Source organism: Drosophila melanogaster, chromosome 2L (assembly GCF_000001215.4).
Source record: "Drosophila melanogaster chromosome 2L".
NCBI lineage: Eukaryota > Metazoa > Arthropoda > Insecta > Diptera > Drosophilidae > Drosophila > Drosophila melanogaster.
In genome coordinates this window covers 14,495,036-14,518,169 of record NT_033779.5, presented here as the reverse complement: position 1 = coordinate 14,518,169, position 23,134 = coordinate 14,495,036, and the positions used below count along the sequence as shown (strand labels likewise).

Genomic DNA, 23,134 nt, shown 5'->3' with positions numbered 1-23,134 from the left:
AAGTATTATGCATCGGCCGGGAATCGAACCCGGGCCGCCCGCGTGGCAGGCGAGCATTCTACCACTGAACCACCGATGCTTCGTAAATTCTTTAGCTGAAATTCCGAACATAATTGGATAAACAGTTTTTTTTTCTTATTTACTAGAAGATAACGTTTAAAATACCCGTATAGATAGTAAAGCATCCTTATAAAATCTATATCTTTATAATAATAAACATATTATTTTACCTGGTGTATTATAATGAAAATATCAAAAGCGCCAATTAGGCAACTATTTTCCACAGAAGACATACCAAATATATTCTAGTCGTCGTTCAGTTTTGCTGGCTAATCAAACCACACACCCAAGCGAATGTCATTCATTTTCATGCCGACTGACAGTAGCTGACCAGCACTCGGTTCCCTCATTAGTGTGGCCCATTCAGTCACTCATCACTCACTCGAGCGTCGTGTTTTCGGTTGGGTAATATATCACAGGGCTCACGGTGGCAGGGATGCGTAGGAAAATGGGAAAACTGAAGCAGAAAAATGAACGTACTTGTTGAAAATCACACCTAGCTGGGCAGAGATCCACTGGCCCCGAAAACTTCTGCAGGGGAATGCTGGGAGGTGTCACAGCAAAACAGCTACCAGCGACAATGACAACGGTTCCACATTGTTGTCACATGTCATGCGACGCTGGAAAAGATGACACCACTCTGCGGGAAACGGCCAGAGGAGCAGAGGGATGAGCGTGAAATACGAGTCCTTCGGCATGTAGCGCAAAATGAAATGGGCGAAAAATGATGAATGACAAAATTATACAGCAAATGCGCGTCAAGCTGACATGTGACCACTAATGAGGATCAACTGGAGTCGAGTTGGGAGAATGGGGACCCCTATAGGATGACAATACTCGCTCTTTTTTGTTTCGAACCACTTGAAAGTCAAATTTTGGCATTAAATTTCAGATGTACGGGCAAACATCCTTTTTGTATTGGGTTTCGCAAGCACATCCTTTGCAACCATGGAGTTTACATAGCACGGGTCATGAAAACTCTGCTAAGTATATTATAGAACCTAAGCCTATCAACAGAAATTATACAACCCCCTGCGTAGGAAAAAATTCACTTATCTAAACGATGATGGTGCCGACGAAGACGTCATAACCTCGGAGAGTGCATAGTGCCAAAATGGCCAGGAAGTCGGACCATAAGCAGCCAAAGTCGTTTGCTAAAATGAGCATATCATACTGAGGGAAAAAACGCGGCAGTGGTGGCAACCAGACTCTACCGTCAAATAATAAAATGCAAAGTCAGCAGGAAATTCGCATTGGGGTAGTTTCGTCCACTTTTCAGCTGAGCACACAAGAAAAACTGGGGGAAAAATGCAATTTGGTTGGAGTTTTTAAGTCCTGATGAGGCCACTGGGGTCCCAAAGTAATTGAATGTTAAGAGCATGAAATCAGGGCCATGTATGCAAATAAAGAAAATATATATCTAAAACTATTGTAAACAACATGACTGAAATGTAGCTTTCGATAGTTGTATTACTTACAGTGATTCGTTATATGGCAAGCCAAACTTTCCAAGTTCATATCCGATCAATCCACAATACTAATGGAGGCACCCACGCAAGTGGATCACTGGTGGGATCGGCACCACCCAAGGTAATAAAATGTGCCCCACTGTGCGAATGCGGTTGACTTCCAAGTCCGGCGCCCGTCATCAAATGTCGCGATCTGCGAGCCACGATCAACACAGAAGGAGTAAAAAAATAAAGAAAAAATTGAAGAATAAATACAAAATAAATGCTGCTGTGCGTCCAAGGCGATGCTGAAAGTGGTGCGGTGTGTTGGCTGTGAGTGCCTAAGTAGTAGTTGTCATTTGAGTGACTTTAATGGTCTGTTGAGACATAATCGCTGCCATTTTAAATGGAATTTTATTGCCACTTCACGAAATTTTTATTGCTGAACCAGCAAGCCAACCAAGCCAAGCCCGATCGACCGTTCCGTCGCCACTGCCAAAATAAAAACAAAATACGTATTAAAAAAAAAAATAATAATGCTGCATGCTGCGGTGACGATGACGTGGTGCAGACTCTGTCGGTGGTGCCGCCGCAATGGCAACCAAATTGTTGCATTTAAAAGCAAATTGATGGCCGCAGAATTAAAGGAGGCCACACCACGGACAGTTGGCGAGTTGAGTTGCTGAAATTCAAGTTCCCCGCGCTCCGATTACGCGTTAAGCAAAGGCTAGCCAAGACCAATGCACTGAAAGAAATTGCAATCATTGCCATAGAACATCTAAGTGGCAACCTTGAAACAAGTTTAATCTTTACACCACTGGCTCATTTAAATCTTAAATACCACATAGAAGGTTTTTCAGCTGAACAGATTTCCTATTAAAATGTATTTACAAACACATTAATATTAAATTATTAATTTAAACTAATTCCATTTTATCTGAAATCTTTATTCCTAAATATCATTCCTTAAGTATTCTTAGAAATAATTAAATATTCCCATCCGATTAGCGTTCTCAGTGCACCGCAGATCGCGGCAAAGCCTAAACAACGACGTGTTGGTATAATTTTGTAGACTAGTTTATTGGACACATTAAATATGGCCTGATAATTAAGTCATAAATTAGATTGCAACCGCGACGACGACGTGAACGACATGGACGAGTGTCACCATATCAGGTTACGTGGCATCCACAGCAGGCGGCCTGTCGTGGCAAGGAGGCAGGGGAATGCGTCTCATTTAAAATTGATGCCTAATCGAATTTCTTTATCGCGTGTGTATGTCTTGTCTCCGACAACCGAGGACTGAGGCTCCATCGCCTCCACCGGATCCCCTCACACTCCCCGCCTGTCTGGGGCAGAAAATTTATGGATTTGCATATTGCGACACTAAATGTTTTAAGGTCTCTGCCGGCGGAGGCTTGGCGACGATCGTGTCAGGAAGCTAATGTTTAATGAATTCAATTTCTTTATGCGCTACTTGGACGATTTGAAAATGGTTGGTGCCTCGAGGAGGAAAGTCAAACCAAATGAAAAATGTGTGTTTGTCTTTTGTCTTTGAATGTCTCCCAGTTGAATATGGAGCTGAGAGTTCGGAGTTCTTGTTTGATAAAAGAAAACACTAAATTTATATAACATGAGAATTAAATCCAGTAGACTATATATACTATTAAACATAATAAAATGTCATTCGAGTATACGAAAAGGTTGAATTACAGTATGTTGAGATTGCTTATGCGAGCGCCGCTCAAATGCCTTGATAAATAATTGAAATTTCAGATCTTTATTGATTGGAAATAAATTGCAGCAAATTGATATTACATGTTAAAACAATGTTTTCAATGAATAACCGACATAAACAATTTTTTAATTAAAACAAATTGAGCTTCAATTGCAATTGAAACGGCTTCGAAATTTAATTTGAAAAAATGTGCGCGACTTTTATTACAAATGCGTGTACGGTTTTTCGAGGCCATATTGCTTTGCTCGCCATAAAAAAGAGTCGCACAATTATGCCTTTCACTGATTCCAAGCATCTTTCGTGTAAATTGGATATCACATGGCAACTTAACAGCTGCTGCTTGACCACATGACTCTTGAGAAGGCCAATCTGAATTGGCAGATTTTCTGCTTTTCTGCGGTTCTTCCAGCCGGCCAACCAACATGCCAATGCAAACAAGATCCACGGTGCCAAGAAGGACCATCACTTGTATCCAGGTTGTCACGTAATGGAGACGTTGGTCAAAACAACTTGTGGACCGAGTGTGAAAGCCACAAGCCGACCTACTACTCGGACCTACTACTCCTTGCCGCCTTTTGGCTTGGCAAAATAAAACGTAATTGAATATCAATTCAGGCCAACGCCGAAATACTGAGGGGCAGGGCAACCAGCCTGGGGAGCGGTTGGTAGGTAGATAGTCCAGATGGAAACGAGAACGAGAACGGGGCTGGCATGTAAATTCGAAATGCAAACAGCGCATCCTTGCCATTCAATCACTCAGCCAGACGACAGCAGCAGCTCCCTTGATGGATGACAATCAATCTCAAGTGTCAGGCAAATATCAGTTTGTTTTCATTGAAGCGCACCACGGAATCGTGCAACGTGGTTGCCTGAAGTCTCCTGCCCCGTCTGCCTCGTCTGCCCCGGCTCCCTTCTTTTCCTTCCACTCGAGTGCGAGTGAGTGACAACAGTCGAAATGAGTGAATGATTGAATGGCTGATGGATCGATGACTCGACTGACTGACGGATAAACGGAGAATTGCTTGTCTTTTCCTGTGGCCAGGATGGCAAAATCTATACAAGACTGACCGCAAGCATGGAGATCACGAGAAATGGTGACAACGAAGTAAAGACCCAAGTTTGGTAATATTATAATTTCTAAAATTAGATAAAGTTTGTATTAGAATCATTACTTGTAGTACGAGTTTAAAATTTGATATATTCCCCCCAAGACCGATGCTAGTTTCAGTGAAATCGATCCCAGCTGAGCACAAAGACGATGCGTTTCAAAGTGATGTGCTACCTCCATCAGTCGTCCAATCTCATTGAAATTTGATAAACAAAAGGCGTAGACCGCATCATCATCGTCATGAATGATGATCTTCTTGCTCCAGCATCAACGGCAACCCCAACCTCGACGCCAGCCGAATGATGCCCGTTGACAAGTCACGCCAAGAGTGTCGAGTTAGCGAACAGCTGCCACTGGTCGACCCCTCGGATCCCCTCCAGAAAACCCTCTGCCGACGCCCCACTCCTTCTGCTTCTGCAGTGCCATCACATCCACATCCTCCTGTCATTCAGCGCCATTGTCGTTGTCACTTCCATCATTGTCAGCCCTGCCGCTTGATTTTGTCATTGTCATGGCGCGTTTGTTTTGCTTTGAGACGGTAGCCAGCATCGCCAGATCAACATCAATTTATTAGTTTTATTTTCTTCGCGGCATCGGGCATTTATAATCAAGCGTTTTTTGTTCCCTTTCGGTTGCCAGGGATTTTTGTTGTGTCACTTCCGCTGAAGACATTTGTCGTCAGCACGAGCGACAGGTTTGCGTCTCATCACTAATACACAGAGAGAAATACATGAGATAGATAGACCTGAAAGCATCCGATTAACAGTCGATCTAACGCTTTAATACACTAGGTTTAGTATGATATAGTCCATAAAGTTGAACCTTATCACATTACACAACCAATGGGCTAACATCATAAGCTTAAGTTCGGAAGTTTTGTGGAGGTCCGGTATTTGAATCATTTTCATTTCTTCCTGTGTACTCTCCCAAATGAGTTTTCCCTCCTTTTGAAGGAACTACCTGCTGCGTGGCGATGATGACGATGATGGCGACCGATGTCTGATGAGTCTATTATCAAACCCGGGCCGGACGGTTGTGTCAGCGGTTATGGGCTCCGTCTCTTGTTTGAATAATTGGACATTACGCGGCTCGACGTTCCGAAAGGAGCCCTAAATAGCAATTAGGCCGCAGTAATTTGAGCTGAGAAACGGAAGTTGTCATGATAATTGGTATTAGTTTCTATAGGCCGTGGCTGGGTAATTGAAAGAAACGGGAAGCAACTAACAAAATATAGATGGAGACCTGTACTTTGGGGAAATGACTTCGCAGAGTTGTCGGTCCACCATAATGATCGTACTTACTGCGGAACGATCAAATGGCTTGAGCTCTTTCGAATTGGGGGAAATGTATATCTTGCATTAATGGAAAAGTATTTGTTTGAGTACTTTTAATCATGATCTTGCAGTCTTCAATGACAAAAAATAAAACAACAATCCAACAAACTCAAAAACCAACAAGAAACCTAATATAACTTAGTTCTAGTTATTTCTTACAACTTATAAAACCCAATTTCAAAATGGACTGTAATTAATTATTTGCTTAAGCTGAGTGCAAAAGACAACCCTAAATCTTTCCCAAGATCTTTCGCTGATGAATTGCGACTACTTGCCCAGTTCTCTAACTGAGTTGAGTTGAGACAACACCCAACTGCATTGCAGACAGTCGGGCCATCAGTCAGTCAGTCAGCTAGTGAGTCAGTGCGACCGTTCAGACCTCCGGCACGTCCGTCATTCAGTCAGTCAGTTTGTCATGCCTTCAAGGCAGGAGGCAGTTGCTGTTGCTGCGGATACTGTCCTCTCCGTGTACACTGTCAACGGTTGAGTGTGTGCGAAAGCTTTGAATTTATATGCCAGTGTCAGTTGTCAATCACATTTGCAAACTGTCACACATGCGAGCGTTCAAACAGCGGCAAGCTGGCAAACTGAGCGAGTGAGTACAGGATGCGGCACAGCGGCAACATATTAATCTTTGCCAACGAGAAGGATACCCACACGTTCGTGGGGCGTTGCCTCGGAAACAGGAAGAAGAAAGCGGCGAAAAGCGCCAGACGTTGACAGGCATAAGTAATGCAAAAAAATTACTTTATAATGGAGTGCGAAAATGAAAATTGCTGTGGCCAAAAAAAAAAAAAAAAAGAAGAAGAAAACGGAATGAAACGAGGGAGAACCCAAAGAGCTTGACAACCGCAACGTTGCTTTTTCCATGATTGCTACAAGCAATTTGAGGTAAGATAATCATGGGCCACGGACCCACAAAAGATTTCGCACACTCACATTTCATATGCATGGCCATGGATGCGAGCGATGGCAACATGTTGCTGCTGCTGCTGCTGTTGCTGCTGCCGCTGGCGTTGAATGTCGGGAGCAATACTTTGTCGCTGCCCTGACTGCTGACTGTCAACTGTTTTTCAGTGTGCGAGGATTTCAAATGCGATGCGCTGACACCTAGCACACACCAGCAACATCAGCGAGACTGGGCGATTGCAAATGCGACATGGGGCCCCACCCACGTGTCGCCTCCACAGCTGACAGCCTTCTGACAGGTTTTGTTGTTCACGCGAGTAATTCATTTTATGCTGCCGCTGCAAGGAGCAGCAACTCCCCTTTAGCTGCTGCTGTTGCTGTTGCTGCTGCCGCTGCTGTTGCTGCTGCTGCTGTCACCTCGTTGCTTCATTTCACATCACAAAAATGCCAAGCAAAGCGACGCCCGTTGACATGTGAGAGACGACAGCACCGCCAGGACATCCAGAGGGAGGCCCCTGAAACGTCCCTGTGACAAGTGACAGTTAAGTTGATGTTGCTGCTGTTGTTGCTGTTGTTGATGTTGCTGCTGCTGCCGTTGCTGCTCCCCAGCAACGTAATTCATTTTGCATGTGCGTGCAACATTTTCAAGCGTATTTATTACGTAAATTAACAACAAATACAACAAGGATGTTGATGAGGACAACTACAATACAACTACAACTGCAACGACGACAGCAGGATGTTCATGACGTAGCGGAAATAAATTTTGCGTGAACAATACAAAGCGTTACACTGCAAGTTGGCTAAGTTGTAAACGCCCCAAGGAGACACAAGAGACGAACGAGCAGGGCGAGTTTGCGAAATTAATGGCAGGCCAAAGGAGTGACGGGCAGAGTAGCAGGACCAGCCACGCACACATGCTAATGAGCCGTCACAGGCGGGGCTTAGAGGGGGTTCCAGGGGATCGAGCTGCTCCACGCTGACAGGAAGTGACTGTCAGCTGAACGAAAGGAACGCAAGGCCCCGAAGTTGCCCGAGGAGCGCTCAAGTGGCCAAGAAATGGCTGAAGAAACCGTCAAGAACTAAAAGTGGAGAAGGTGAGATGAGCAGAGTTAGCCAAACCATTGAAGGACGTTGCTCTAAGTATTATATTATCTTGTTACTAAGCACACTAGTTTGCTTCAGTGTGTTTATACGACGTGGTTCAAAATAAGAACATAGTTTTTCATAGTTTAATTAAAATCGCATTTTAATGCAAACAATTTTCGCAATTAAATACAACGATAACCATTATTCTGCGTGTCAGCAATATTATTTTGAACAGCTCTCTTAAACTTGACTAACAACGACTTAAATCACACACTATTTAGGTAATTTATTGCACCTACATTTTCTGACATCCGGGCCGCTCCGCAATAGAAAATATGTAGAACCCCATGAATCATTGAAAAGCAGCGTTTTATGGTCCCTAACTTCGTTCGCTGAGAATCTTAAAAGCCGGACAGCCAACTAGTCTTGGCTGGTACTATCAGCAAAGAGCTCGAAAAATACATTCAGTAAATGTATCAATTTACATGAAGCAACACTTAATTTGAAAATTATATGCAAAAGGAAGTGCAATAAATTTATAGCCACGTCGGCGAATCAAGAGAGAAAATGTGCAGTGGATATGGAGTTGCAGTTGGATGCAGACTGGCCATAAACTTGTTTACCAATTGCTACCAGGCGAACCAGACCAAGTCTGGAGACCCGGCCATGGACGGAGTGGCTCGTAAATGTTTCTATCAACTTGAAAGGCTCCTCGTAAAATTTGTGAAATGTGACCATATCGAATGCGTCCGTTTCAAGCCGACGACTCGATCCGTTTAATGTTACGCAAATTTATGTGATTTCCCCTACACAACATTAATTGATTACCGTTCGCGTATTGGGGGAAATGGAAGTTGGCGATGAGGTAAATCTTCATCTGTCTGTTTGTCTGTTAATTGAATGGCTGCTCGTTGGGAAGCCCCAAGGTATGAATTTGATTTTTAATAGATGAACGTAAAACCTGATTTTCTTAGAAATTTATTTCGAAATATTTAAAAGTAGGGGGAAAATAAATGGTACCCCCAACATAAGCAACGTTTATGGATATTACGTATTTAATTTATTTAAAATAAATAAAATCACGCTCGTTAATCTTTTAGCTTATGTATATTGCCATAACAAAGGCAATCCTTGACAGCCATTTTTGCATGAAATTTGCAATGGGAAATCAATTTTTGATTGATTGAACCGTCATATGGAATGTAATCATGGCCACTTTACTTTTGATTCAATCCAGTACCCAGTCCAGACCCTTGAACTGGCCAGCTCAATTTTCCGCCCGAAAAGGGCAACTGCGGCCCATTCTCTGGCTAACCGCAAACAATTTTGGGGTAAAATGATTTCCCCTAGTCTGACATTTTACCTGAGGAATAAAATATGCCTTCTCATAGGGCAGGATATTTTTCCATCCTCCTCTCCCTCTATCTCTCTCTCTCTCTCTCTATTTGCAGGCCGCCCTGCGGTTGTCCTTTTCGCCTTTTGCCCCGTTGCGTTGCCGGCCGTCCTGTCATCGTTACTGTCTGCTTTCGGCAGGGATTTGTAATATTATGCTGTCAAGTCGAACATGCCCACTGACAGTTACCAACTGTCTGCCGGTTCCAGCTCGTCGGTTCAGTTCAGTTCAGTTCGGTTGGGTTGAGCTGAGCTGAGTTGAGTTGAGTTCAGTTCGGTTGATGGGGATGGCGTTGGTCGCTTGACTTGAGTGTGTAAGCCGACAGTGGGTTACACCCCAATTTTACAATTCCAGGACCGATCCGATCCCCAGGAATCGACTGTCCACTGTCGGGCGGACTGCCAATTACACTTTTTGACGCCGAGCACAATGTGAATGAGTGCGAGGCGAGGGCTTCTTGGGGTTAAGGTTGCCCAAGGGGCGTTGACATCATCCTAGTTCCTGGCTGAGTTTCGGTTTGATGCTAACAAATAATGACACGGCAATTTGCAGATTTCACAGCACGCCTTTCAGAGCACGGGGGGCATGCACAAGCGTAAGTATCTACATACGTACGAGTATCTACCACTTGAGCCCACCAGTCGAGTTAACAAAGTCAATTCAAACTTTGTTTAGCTGTTGGGCGTAGCCACTTCGCCCAGCTTTTAGCTCCAGTTCCGCATCCAGCTGATATCAGTGACAAGTCCGAGGTGGTTGATGCTTTGTCTGCATGGACGGCAGTGTTGCCGACTTCAGGATTTAAGTCGGATCAAATACCTTAAAATATTTTAGCTATTTATTCAAATGCATATGTGTAAGTCCTATAATCAGCGTTTAGGATAAATTTCTGTATGATATTATATTATATACCAAAAAAAATTGTGTACTATTCTAATCTTGTTTTCATACATAACATTTTTGTATATATCTCTTTTTTTTTGGCTACAAAATGTTCATTTTCTCATCACTCTTGCAAGGACCGCCTGCCAGTGTCAGTTGGCTAAGAGTCCTGCTGAGAGGAGCAAAATCAATTCGTCGACAACGTTTTGGGCTTAAAAAGCTTGACAGCCGCATCTCGTTCCTGGCAGCTGGTGGTCCAAAGTCCGAGTTCGAGGTCCGGACTCAAGTTTACACTCACTTACCGACGAGTGGGGCGGCGTACGACCTCCTGCCAGCTTTCCTGTCAAATTTTGTCACTGGGCGGGGCAGAGTTTGTTGAGGACTTTCTTCAGCCGACTGAATGATTGATAGCTCAAGTTCCCAGATTGGAATTGATTTCTATGTAAATTTAAAACATATTTGGTGTTTAATGTCTAAGCAGTGGGAGAGTAGACGCACATATTCCCTTTAAAATAAGTTGATTGTATTAATTTCTTTCTTTCATTTAGCTGTACTTTGTTTTCGGACGGATTGCAGAATACTTCATGGGCTATGAATACCTTTAAATGTAGATACTTATTTACTTATGTGCCAACTGTTTCTTAACAAAACCAGACCAACAAAAAGAAACCACAAAAAATTTCGCTCGAATGTAAATCATTTTCGCAGACAAAACATTGCGATGAGAAACAAACAAGCAATATCATCATCGCCATCAAGACAATTTCATGCCACACTTCCAGTGCAAGGAGCTGCAAAAGGGCACTGAAAAGATACAGATATGTACCTAAATGGCTTTCAGCGTTGGCGTGCATAAATTAAATGTAATGTGACATTTTTACAAAATGCACTCATTTCTCAAACATATCCGGCTCTGTCAGACAAGAAGACAGCAAGAGACTGAGAAAAAAGCAGAACGAAAGCGAAAGAACTGACGAAGAGCTGACCGAAATGAGACGCATAAATTTTCATATATGCCAAGCGAAATATTTCGCCTTAAATTAGCCTCAATTAAATGTTAATGCATTTTGACATTTTTGCTGTCGCTGGCCGCCATCCGTCCCCGTCAAACAGATCGCAAGTCCGCCAAAGACGCGAAGACAACAGCTCGAGAAGCGACAAGAAATGAGGGAAAGGAAGAAATATGAATTATGATTTTGTATATATAAACGTATATGTATGTATATATCTCCCAGTCCTCGCGCACCGTGTATCTGTATCTTAGCTGCTCAGCCCGTCGAGTATCTGTAAGATGCACAGAGCAATTAGCGTTGATGTAGCCGCAGCAGCTGCGCCTTCATTTATCTTCCCGGCTTTTTGCCTTTGCCGGGCGCTTGGGTTCCCACTTTGTGCGGGTTCTGCTCTTCACACAGTTGCTTTAGTTTATATTTTATGGCTGACATTTTGTTGGCAAATATGTAAATGACTTAATGACTGAAAGCCAGCAGAAGGTGGTGCTCTTTTATTCTTCCATCCACATCTGCATATGTCATTCTCCACTTTATACTGTTTCACTTATTACCCGAAAAGAGCTGAGATGGGGGATTAGCCTGAGCAGACATTTATAAAATAAATACAGTTTATAGAACCAAATATTTGTATTTATTATACTTGTCATGAATTTTAAATGCTTGTTCTTGCATTGGACTTATCCTCATTTGGCCATACCAATAACAAAAACTCGTTGTCAAAATATCTACGAGTATCTATTCTAGCGCACAACAAGTGTGTCGTTATCTTCCTCTGACAACTGTTTGACTGTCAATCCAGCTGTCTGTCATTTCAATCACGAATACTAGTTCCTAAGTACACACTAGATTCAAGCATTATCAGTTCATTTATGAATAAAATTAACCTTGTCACACGTGAACAAACTTTGCAGATTGCGTCAAATGTCGAGGGCTTCGTTTACCTATCGCTCAAGTCGCCTTAAAGTTCATTTTTTTTTTAGTCGCAGCATTTGAATGCGCAAATATTTTGACACAAAAATGTCAAAATGGCTAATCTTTGGACAAGAAAAAAAGAAAAGTCTGACAGTCATATGTCCCAATTAAATGAGAACTATACGCTCTAGATTATGTCATTGGGGTTTACCCAGAAATAAATTTCAACTTTAAAGCCATTGAATTTTTATGTACCTCAAGCATGCTAAATAGATTGAAATGCTATATATTTACGTCATTAAGTTCTGGCGCCTTAGCAATAATTTGTAAAATTAAATAAACCAAGTGCGTAAAAAGCCCCAATTCATTTGTAAACAAAATCATTAAAGGCACACTCTGCCGTAATAAAATTCTATAAATCTGTAAATGTCCGTGTGGGTGTACACATATAAAAAGTGCCTCATAAATTACCAGGCAATTATAAAACGCGTTCTTCTTCATCTGGCGTGGCTTGACATTTTGCACAGTTGTGCTCGATGCCATTAGGTTTTCTGGTCCGCGGGATCCGAGGACCGACGACAGCTCCTAGACGACGAATATGAAGCGGGGATGGCGAGTTGAGGCAATGGCCCGACCCAGTGAGAGGTTATCAAAATGCAATAAATCAGTTTGTTAAATATATTTTATAGCGCGACAACACAACACCCGACCGTTGTCGTACCCAGTCGGCTTGCCCCGGTCTTATAAACAGACATTTAGTCTGTTAAACACGAGAAAAATGCGCATTATACGGTGTAAATCAATTCCGTGCCACCAGGCCGACGTGCAGATTTATTTCCATTTATTTAAACAAGCCAACAAAAAATTAAATAAAACACACAAATAAAAAAGTGAAATCTGGTAACTGGAAATTACGGGTACACGCCGAGATAGAGCAAGGCCCAACGGCTGTAAATCTCTTTCAGTTATTGTATGTCAAGAGTGAGGAGAAACGGCTCGGATTGTTGTTTGCCATAAAGCGGGATGTGTAATCAACTTTGCTCAGACAGCGAGTGTTGGAAAACAAATAGAGACACAGCGTGTTACACTTGATAAACACTGCCGTGGCAGAGACGTATTATAAAGAATTTTTTGAAAAGCAACCAACATGGCTTATATCATACGAAATGTACCGCCCGGACAGCGTTGAATGTTTGGCAAATATTAGCACAGTTGTTATATCAGAAGATGATGATGACGAAAAGAAGGGTTACGAAAGTGGTTATCCAAGTGGCTGCCTCTGATTCCTATTTGCTAAGAACCCAGTAGCTTTCGCAGCAGCATAATCCCCGGTATTTACACCTCGCGACCGACACAATCATATGTCATGAAGTCCGCTTCGTCTTTATATATGGCAGATACTTCAGATTTTTGAGGTGCCCGTCTCTCGTATCATAAATAAATGGAGCTGATTATTATAGGAGTAAATACGAAGGTGTACTGTATTCCAAGTAAAAACAAATAACAGTCACATCTTGGATGCCATACAACCCCTTTGACTGTTTATGAAAATCGGTTACTTTAACTTGTACTACGAGTACGTACTAAATGACAAAACGTAGTTAAATCCGCAAAGACTTGAAAGACCTTAGTTAAGTAGGATTTGTTTCCGACTTATGGCGCACAGAGCCCTCATTCAAGATAATGTCACTCTGTTATATCAGACAGCTCCGAAGAACTGATAACGAAAACTGCAATCGGTTGGGGTTCTTAAAGGATGTAAGAGGGATTTACTTTCAATTCACATAGGAACTTTTAAACTAGAAATATTCCATTAGTGCCATTGATCTTGCCTGTAAGCCCCGAAAAACACATCTGATTCAACAAGTTCTTTGAGGTAAGACCCATAATTAGGTGTGATAAGATTGCCCCACAAGGTGCAGAGGAAAAATTTCCATAATGAGTATGAGATTGCTTTAATGAATTTCGTTTTCACGGGTACCAAACTTATTCTAAAAAAAAAGAAACTTGATATCTGAAGTGGCGTATTAATTCCCCGTAATTAGCATATTATTTGTTTTAATTAAAGGTTAACAGTGCTAAAACCGCTAATTGAAAGCAACCACGGGAAAATTTGAGACCCTATTTTACCCGATAATTTATTGCAAAGTTTCTCATACTTTTCTTTTGGTCATTTCGTAATTTTTGATTGATGACTGACTCGATGTCACTTTTGTTTCGCCTTTTTTCGATGATAAATTAATACGAGAAAAACGGCAATATATAGGGTGGCCACACTCCCCCTCTGCATTGCGTTTTCGGTTTTGGCCGTTGTGTAACTTTTGGGCCAAGCGTTTCTTGGAGCTCCGTGGCTCCATCTCGTATATAATTAGCTGTCATAAATCGTTCGGCGGGGGACGTCGGCCATCTTTTATTGTTTGCTTAATAATTTTTCAATGTGCGCTGTCGTGCCCACTCTCACACACCCTGGCTGAGCCGCTTGCGTGTCTCTCTGCCGGGCCATAAATCAAACTCTGACATCGCATTGTCATTTAATCAATAATTTATAAACAATTTTTTACAGGTTCGCATTTGGCGAGAAGAGGTCGAAGAACAAGACCTGCAGTTTTGCGTGAGTTAGTGTGTGCGTGGGGAATGACAGGCCCTAACCCGAATTCATTGCCTGGGAAACTAATTGAATTTTCCCAGCTGTGAACTCTGTTGGCGCAATTATCGATTTCTATTGGTTGCAATGAGTTCCACCTTAAGAAAATTCAATTTGTTTTAAGAAGAAAAAGGGAAACACATTGAATATTATTTTTAGCGTAGCGAGCTATATCAAAATCCCTGGAATAAGTTTTCGTGGCTGTAAGTAACAACTGAGAAGAGTACGTGCCGAAATAACCAAATTGGTTTAAAAAATAAGAAGACCCCCGTAGAAAGCTACAGAACCGAAAAACGAAACGTCAGAATTCCCAAGCGCCCAAAAGCTCAACGGCTCGTACAAAACAGTTAACTGTGGACACTGGCCATTTTGTTGGCCAAAAGGCGGTTGGTAGTTTAGGGGGGAAGTGCTGACGGCGGCGGCACTTTTTGATTTCGCTTCGCCGCTGTCGCTGCTGCTGACCAAAGCGCAAAATCACTTTTGACGTTTTTATTCTTTGTGTCGGCTGGGATTTTACTTGACTTTTTTCGGTGTTATTTCCATCTACAGTTTTGTTTTTGGTCTGTCCGTTTTGTGGAGCGCGCGCGCGCCTCGTTTCGTTTTCATTATCCGAAGCGCGTCCAAATTCATTTCATGTTTCGCCGCCGCCGCCGCCATCGAGTTTTTGAGGCGTCTTCAGATGTCCAACTGTTGGCTTTTGGCATCGGGCAGCGCGTTAAGTCCAACATAAGACGACCTAAGCGTTTAAAAGCCTAAACGAATGTGCATGGGCGACTGTGTGTGCCTGTACCGGCCAAGCCTCAAAACACTGAGAGAAACGACGCGCCAACTTCAACTTAATTAAGCATGTGTGCATTTTTGTTGATTAGAGAACATTCAATTTCAGAACTAAATTTGTTATAATCATGATCATGTAATATTTCAACGGCTATTTTCTCAGTGTAAGAGTGTCATTGGGCAGTAAAACGAGAAACGGCAAAAATACAAAATACAAAATACATAATAATCATCATCATCAACATGAGTTGGTCGACCGTTCAGCTGTCAAGTCGGCTTTTATTTTGCGCTCAAAAACTTAGACCAACTTGACAGCTGGAAGACAGTAGTGTTTATAACATCGACGTCTGTCCCACAACCCCCACTGAGCGACCAGTAGAGACATGAGTGACAGGCGGCTCAGCAAAAGAGTTAATACTGTGATTAAATGGCCACGAGAAGAGTGCCACTGCCAAAGTAGCGGACAGATCCAGCCTTGTTGGCCAAATGGTGGGCGGCATTAAAGCCCGACAGCTGTGACTGACCGCCGATTTGGGTTGGGTGAAGACTTAAAGCTATCTAAAGACACGTCTTGACTACAGATTTCGTTTTAAATAATTTGAAGTCGTCTTATTATTATTTGAGGTTTTTATGCTTAAGCCCCAAAAAACATACTTTTTTTTTTGTAAATAATTATGTCAGTTAGGCGACAGCCATGATTTCAAATATTTGCCAACTAAATGAAACGTAAATAGAGATCATATATAATGCTGCAATAACCATCTGGTTTTAGACCTCAAGAGTCTATGAGCGTCATTTACTTTCAGACGTATGTTATCTAAATGACAGGTAACAAACTTACTGAGTTACTACTAAATTTAGACGATCCTCTCTAATTCGAGAACGAAAGACCTTGTCATGGGGCGGCACGACAATCACGAGACTTAACTGATGCTATTATCTTGTTTTCCTGCGCCGTTTGTCTTTTAAATTCCTCACAAATTTTGTTTATTATCTTAGCTCGGAAGCTTAGTAGCCTAATACCAGTAATGTTATTAAAGAAAACACAGACGTTGCAGTCCATTGTTTATCATAAGACTGCCCACAAAAAAGCACAAGCTATTTTTAAATGATTCCGAAGGTGCTGTTTACATAAGTAAAAACTTAAGTAAAAGTCCATATTGTTAGTTAAACAAATTTTTAATTGGCCACAGAAAATATAATCACTTGAATCTGGCAGACCTCGTAAACTCAAATAAAATATAATAAGCTGATGACAGCCGAGTCGGCTCTTGAACTCGCTGAGTATGTGGCACATTAGGGCCATAAATTTTCATTTTAATTGCTCTTCATTCAGATTAGACCAACATAATTGTGTCGTTATAAAATCAATTTTATTCCAGTGCCCACAAAAATGCCAACGGAAACTGACTTAGTAATCTGTGCAGTGTTGTTTTGTCTAGAAATCGAAATCACACCATTTCATTTTAACGAAGTGAAAAATACTCTTAATTAAAACATATTGAATTTATGTACTCCAATTCTCGTTTTCCATTTGTGCCTCTAATAAAACGTATATATTCATATATGTACTCATTGGAAAAGAGTGTTCTTAAATTAATAGGCTCATAAAATCAAAACGAAAAAGCCTTAAAGTGTAAAAACAACAAATCACTCAAGATGACCTCAGACACCAATGGACAAACAGTCTTGACAACAGATAATGACACTTGAAAACATATTTAAAATCTGTTTTTTTTTTGTTCATGTGCAACATGATTTCGCTTGAACTATAATAATTTTGTTATCAGTAGAAATATAAGCCGTGAATATTTTTAAAAAGTATATTTAGCGCATCCGCAACAGCATACAAAATTATAAATAAAATTTTCATTAGCAAGTCATAAATATTGTCATAAGCGCACAATTGTGAGCAAATTTATGTAGCCACACCACGAAGTGAATAATTTAGGCAAAACCAAAAGAATAAATAAATTCAGAGGGTGAAAAAGAAAGCCAGAAGCAGCAAATTTTAACAGCCCAGCAGACGCTGAAACAATAGAATTTTAACAAGAAACATAATTTATTGCCACTTAAGTCATAAATATATTTTTAATTTCGACCACTTCACATTTACAACGCTACCAGTAACAATCGGGCTAAGATCATTTTACCCCTTTGTGGATACCCTATAGATGAAGTATATTGAACCACGGCAATAGAATGAGCCACCATATTGTGATATGTGCCAACTTTTTGGATCATATTATTTATGTATGTTTAATTTAGTGCTATTATTTTAACCGCAGCTGTATGTATGAGCCCTATGTAATTTTAAGACAGCCTAATAAAAGTATATTTTAGGTAATAGGTATGTTGCTTTCCTATATTCAAAAGCACGCTTATTTTTTGTATAGTTTCGGCTTGATAGTAGTCTGAAGAAGGCTGGTTAGGGAAGCGCAGAAACAAAAGAAATGAAATACTAAAAGTCTTAAATTTACGTCGCGTTGACTGTTTATTTTCCTTTTGCCGCTTTCATGAATCTTCGAGTTTATTATTGTTGTCTGGTTCTGTGGAGCTTCTGCCTTTGCCGCCACCAATTCTGGTAGCCAACGAAAACTTAACACTCAAAAGGTAGTAAAAAAAAAAGAAATGAAAAAAGCGGACTGTAGAGAGGGCCAGCTAATTACAGGTTGCCACAAAGGCTCCCAAAAACATATGCTAAATAGTTGCGCCGCTCAGAATGAATAAAATACGTTTTACATATGGGCAATATATTGTATAAGAGCCCTTATATATAAGGGGTATTCATTTATTAGGCAAACCTTCTTTGGTTATATTTTTATGGTATTTTTATTTCATCATTGGCTTAATGAACAAAAGCCGAAAAGGTTTCTAAACGGCATGGAGGAGACAAATGTATCTCGTTTGAGCGCAAAACACAAATGTTTAAAACAATAATAAATTATCTTTGTTGTTGCTGGTGGCTCTCTTTGCCTTTTATCGCTTGATAATCGCTGGTCATTAGTCATTTTGGCCTCAACCTCAAGTATTGTGTGTTTTCTATATAGCGAATGTATCTGTATCTTTGTATCTGCTGTCGGTTTCCCTCTGTCTGCCTGCCAGCCTGGGCCACGCCAAAAAGAGTAATGTGAGCAACAACACGGTGGCAGCTGCTGCTTTTGCTTTTCTGTTGCTTTTGCTTTTCGGTTGCTTTTGCTTTCTTGTTGCTTTTGCTGTTGCTGCTGACGGTGTTGTGTTTTGCCTCTTCATTTGGAGCCGGGCAACCCAGCAGCAGCCACTCCGTTTAATAAATCGTGTACTGTCGCCTTTTATTGTTGCGGCAATGTTTCAAATTTTATTTATTTATCTGCTGCCGCTGAATTGGCTTAATAATGTGGCCATCGGACAGCGGCAGCAGCCACAACAACCACAGCAGCAGGTCAAGCCCATATTTAGCAACTTCTGACTCTGACTATATCACACTTAACAGGCGGCTTTGGCCAATCGCGGTTATCGGTTGACATGCCATGAAATATTTATTCCCTTTCGAGGCTTCGCTGTAAAGCTTATTTCAGAGCCTTAAAGGGTATGTGAATGCACTTAAAAATGTTGAGGCGCACTGGAATATATACCCATTCATTCTTCTTTATGGAAAATTTAGTAGAACACATCCCATGATCACACAATATCTCTTCACTTTGAAAAGCTAGTATAGGGCGTTACTGAGTCGACTACGACTGCAGACTTTCCTCGTCGCACAAACTTTAATCTGACAGCTTGACATTAATAATTAATATTAAAGTACAAAGAAAACGAAATAAATTTAACGAATCATCGATTAAACGCGAGATCGTAGAAATTCATTACCGGATTTGTCAACAGCCATTTCCGATAAATAAGTTATCTGCGTATGGCGATTGCCGCTGACGGCTTTCTGCCAGTGACCTGATTTTACCAATCAGCCCACGCCAGGCGAACAAACCCTTCCGGACAGTCGGCATTTTCTTGCCACGGGTAATTTACAATCTAGATCTAACGTAAGCAAAGCCCGCCACTGACCAGTGTCACATATATCACTGATATATCTATCAATAATATATTAGCGCCAAGCTCCCCCGAAAAACACACAATGTCGGCGGTTGGCCTTTGAAGTGTGGCACAGTAAAATCGGCTTGGCTCAAGGTATTTCGTTTTTTTTTGTCGCTTTCCAGTTGTTTCCGCTGGCTTTTTAGCCAGGTTCTGCCTGGCATTCCTTTTGGGTGGCTCGCTGGGTGCAATAATAATCACAGCTGAAGTATTTATGCCGCGGCTTCAGTTGGAAGGCCTTGCAGGGTCATAAATTCTCAGCGAGATTTAATATATTTTTTTTTTCATTACATATATTTGTTTATAGATACCAATGGACGTATATTTTATTTTTCCATTCCCATATCATATTTTATTCCCTGTTTCCCGGCTGTAATTTATGGCTTTGCGTTCTTTGTAGTATCTTTATAGGCTTAAAACAAAAGGGGTTGGGGGTACATAACTCAAAGTGGCTACGCTTTTGTTCGCAACACAAAATTAATGAAAATATTTAATTGATAAAAATGTGGCTTTAAAACCTTCATGCATGACAATAAGCCACGGCTTCAACTTCTGCCTCAACCGCAACCATTTCCAATCCGCCACCTTACTTCTACTACTACATAGATCTTGTTTACCACGCCTAAAACAAATCCGAAATAAATGCCTACCGAGTGCCCGTTGACAGTTGTCGTCGTGTCAGCTACAAATGTCATTTCACAAAAACATTTTACACAAAATCTGAAAAAAAGACTGAGATGCTAAATGAACAAGATGGGCGATCCCAGGCAACCGCCCATATAATGTAAGATAATACGGAACGTGAAGGGCTGTGTATGTGTGATTTCTGTTGGTGGAGCCCAGAGGGAAAGTGTCAAACGCAACATTATGAAAATGACACGAGGAAGCCATAAATATTAAAACAAAGCAGGCTAACAGCAGCAACAATGTCACAACACAGCATGGGATATTCGAAGAGGAGGGACCCTGGACCGACTCGCAGCGGGGGCGTGAATTTCACAGAAAAAAAAAAGAAATAAGAAATAAGACTACGGAAAATTATTAAGGAGTTGACAGTTGACATTGGGCACACAGACTTAAAGATACAAATGTATCCGCTAGTCACTTACCAACAGTGGGCCCCCGCTGGATGTCACATCTGTGTCACTTTACGCATGATTGACGCCCCAAATGGGTGTGCCGCCCTCAGAGACCGGCAACTTGAGCCGAGAATACGAAAAATTGTAATGGCTCTGGGTGTAATTTATAACAAAACTGTTAATTAGCTGCGACGACAACACTGACATCAGTCAGCTGCTGTGCTGTTGCGTTTAATTTATGGCCAACATGCGAGTGGGTCTCGCCACCTATTAGAACAAGTCTCCGGACTTTTTGGGCCGGGAATGTGGCAACAAGTCCCCTAGTTTTGGATACTGCGACATTTATCTGCACAGTCGCTTTTTAAACTTGACTTTGTTGCAAATTCGTCGAAGACGTAATCACTTGAACGCGAAATTAATTTGTATTACAAAAAGCTAAGCATAAATAGCCATGAATGGTGTGTATTATTTACTATCAGTTGTACAATGGCAAAGTTCGCGAATGCTAATCTCTGGCTAATCTCAAACGGCACTTCATAAATCATGGAATAAATCACCGAATCTTAAACGTCAACTTGCCAGTGCAATAATATATCAATCTGCCAAGGAAAATCACAGCACTGAACCGCTGTCGACATTGTATAGGGCCACAAATAATCCACCTGCAATCTCAGTCGGCTATTATAAATTATTTATAGGCGGTTGGTTGTCCGTTTTAGCAGAATGGCTGCAAACATGTTGATTATTCTGAAACTCGATTAATAAATAAATAAAAATAGTTTCTACTAGTTCTAGTTCCTAACAATATAATTTTTTTTACTATTTTTGTCATATTCCACATTTCTATTTTGATCGTAAATTATCACACATGCTTTTCATGTCGCATAATCTTGAACATCTTTATATACGTCTCGGACAATAAAATCGATTTTACGACTTTGTAGCAATAACCATCCCACAAGTTGTCAGTTCTGAGGTGCCAATAAATAATGAACCAATATCACAAAAGGAACAAATGAAGATTTCAATCAATGGGTTTCGTAAGGCAGCCATTCAAATACTCTTACTGACTAGAGGGGTGAACAATACCCAGAAGTGGGTATTTATATAAATAAACCAGAGGTATTTAATTCAAATGTAATACTTCATTTAACTGCAAGGGAACTTTATTGGTTTTCATACATCGACGAAATTTACACATTTAAACCTCTTGAAAGAAATCACAACCACTGATTAGACTTAATTTCCACGAGCTCATAAATTTAGACAGGGGCTAGCCCCAAAGTCACAAGATACCATAAAGGTTTTGCCATGGTATAAGCTCTGCCGTCTATATATTTATATTTATGGCTCTAAACAGGCCCATTAATGTAGAGTATTAATAATTATGACTCAACTTCTGATAGTTCAAATGGCTGGTACTAAATGCAACAATAAGTCCATGGAAACAGAGGTGCTTTAAAATTGTATTGTATTCCATACATTGTATGAAGAAGAATAATTTAATGAATTTATTGAATAACAGTACCTAAAGGAGGTTATTAGTTCATTGGAGAACATGGTCCAAACATTTAATTTTTCTTTTTGAATCTCTGTATTTTAACACAAAAAGAAAGAAAAGCGACAAATTCTGCCATTTATAGTGTCGCAAACGTTACCTTCTACGTTTTAGCGAATCCAGCATAAGAATTAAACTTTTCAAGAAACAAGTGTTACCTCAACTCTTCTATTGAACTAAAAATAAAAATTAAAGTAAAAAATTGTTTTGACTTGGGCTCGTCCGGGATTTGAACCCGGGACCTCCCGCACCCTAAGCGGAAATCATACCCCTAGACCAACGAGCCAGTTGGACAACGGGGTCCAAGCCGCCAACTTCAGTCCATTGCAAGATCTCTTGGCGAGAAAACGATAGAGTTGGAGCTATTTGCTCCCCATTCAGAAACACACTATTTTTAACAAAAAGTTGCTGAGTTTGTTGTTGATTTGGTTTTTGTTTCGGTGTTCCGCTGCTTTTGCTGCCTTTCAAGTTGATTTTGCTTTTATGGCTGCCGTTCGGAGGCGCCGCGCGAGTGTTGACATCCAAAACAGATTGTTTAACATGGACAGCAGGGTAAAACAAAGAAATGCGTGGCATGTAAATAAATTAAATTTGGAACGACAGCAACAACAATCAAAACGCCCTACAAGCGCAGCTTTCAACGGAATCAAAACACGATTAAAAGTATCCAAAGTTCGGGGAAAACAGAGGAAGATATTAAATTTTCTATACTAAGCCTACTGAGGCGTTTCAATAAATGGTTTTTGCATACATGGTTTATTTTATTTGATTTCTGATTTCCTGCTCTTTTATTGCATTATTGTTTTGCTGAATATATAAAACATACCATTGGAGCACTCCCACTTCTTTGAAATGCTTTACAAAATTGAAATCCCTCAGCATTCTGAAATCAAGAACTCGCACTTCGCCACTTCATTTGACAACACTGATTGCTGAGTATTGATAAGTCTACCCCTTGGCAGCCCCGACCCTGCGGAATATCATATTCCCACATTTGTATTGGGGCCAAACGGCTGTGTTCGCAACGAATCAAAATCAAATCAGAAACAACATTCAAGTGGGTTGAAGGGGGAATGAAAACAGACATTGAAAGAATCCGCTGGAAATTGAAACAATTGAAAAAACGTT

At 40.9% G+C, this 23,134-nt stretch overlaps 2 long non-coding RNA genes and 2 other non-coding genes across 4 annotated transcripts, besides 1 other annotated feature; 2 read left to right on the top strand and 2 right to left on the bottom strand.

Moving 5' to 3' along the window:
* Nucleotides 1-8: 8 nt before the first annotated feature.
* Nucleotides 9-79, bottom strand: tRNA:Gly-GCC-1-4 (transfer RNA:Glycine-GCC 1-4). The gene has a single exon. It is a non-coding gene; the product is annotated as a tRNA-Gly (tRNA).
* Nucleotides 80-6,086: 6,007 nt separating this feature from the next.
* Nucleotides 6,087-8,257, top strand: lncRNA:CR45693 (long non-coding RNA:CR45693). The gene has a single exon (NR_124259.1). It is a non-coding gene; the product is annotated as a long non-coding RNA:CR45693 (long non-coding RNA).
* Nucleotides 8,258-17,566: 9,309 nt separating this feature from the next.
* Nucleotides 17,567-17,594: a mobile genetic element.
* A 2,459-nt stretch (nucleotides 17,595-20,053) lies between these two features.
* lncRNA:CR45303 (long non-coding RNA:CR45303) lies at nucleotides 20,054-21,173 on the top strand. The gene has a single exon (NR_124258.1). It is a non-coding gene; the product is annotated as a long non-coding RNA:CR45303 (long non-coding RNA).
* A 1,047-nt stretch (nucleotides 21,174-22,220) lies between these two features.
* Nucleotides 22,221-22,292, bottom strand: tRNA:Pro-AGG-1-1 (transfer RNA:Proline-AGG 1-1). The gene has a single exon. It is a non-coding gene; the product is annotated as a tRNA-Pro (tRNA).
* Nucleotides 22,293-23,134: the final 842 nt, after the last annotated feature.